Source organism: Protobothrops mucrosquamatus, unplaced genomic scaffold (assembly GCF_001527695.2).
Source record: "Protobothrops mucrosquamatus isolate PMUCROS unplaced genomic scaffold, P.Mucros_1.0 scaffold53, whole genome shotgun sequence".
Taxonomy (NCBI): domain Eukaryota; kingdom Metazoa; phylum Chordata; class Lepidosauria; order Squamata; family Viperidae; genus Protobothrops; species Protobothrops mucrosquamatus.
Genome location: NW_015386434.1, coordinates 844057 through 844593, shown reverse-complemented (window position 1 = coordinate 844593; position 537 = coordinate 844057).

Here is a 537-nt window from a genome sequence, read left to right as displayed (position 1 = left end):
GGGGGGGGGGGGGGGGGGGGGGGGGGGGGGGGGGGGGGGGGGGGGGGGGGGGGGACCCCCCCCCCCCCCCCCCCCCCGGTGCCCCCCCCCCCCCCCCCGTGTTTCTCCCCCCCCCCCCCCCCGTCTCGCCTTTCCTGCACTTGCCCTGCGCCCTGCGCTCCCGCCAGGAACTTTCCCCACTCGTGGGCACCGCGTGTTCTTCTCGCGACCCCCCTCTTCTCCTTTCCACGCGCGGAGTGGAAAGCGGCGCGCGGAGGGCTGCAAAGCGTCCCGATCCGCTTTGGAGGCAAAGAGCGAGATCCTGTAGTTAGATCCAACGGAAGGCAACTTGCTCTCCTTCCTTGGCGAGGGGGAAACTAGATCGCTCATCCGAGGCTGAGACTTTTGTTCCCCCACTTTTTTTGGGGGGGGGGTTGGCTAAGTCTGGCGAGGCCAGGCGACGCCTGTCAGGTTAGCCCAAGCGCGGCGCGATCCTGACCGGAGTCGCCTCGGTGAGGGTCCAGCCGCCGCATCAACCGGCGCCGGAGCAGGCACGGA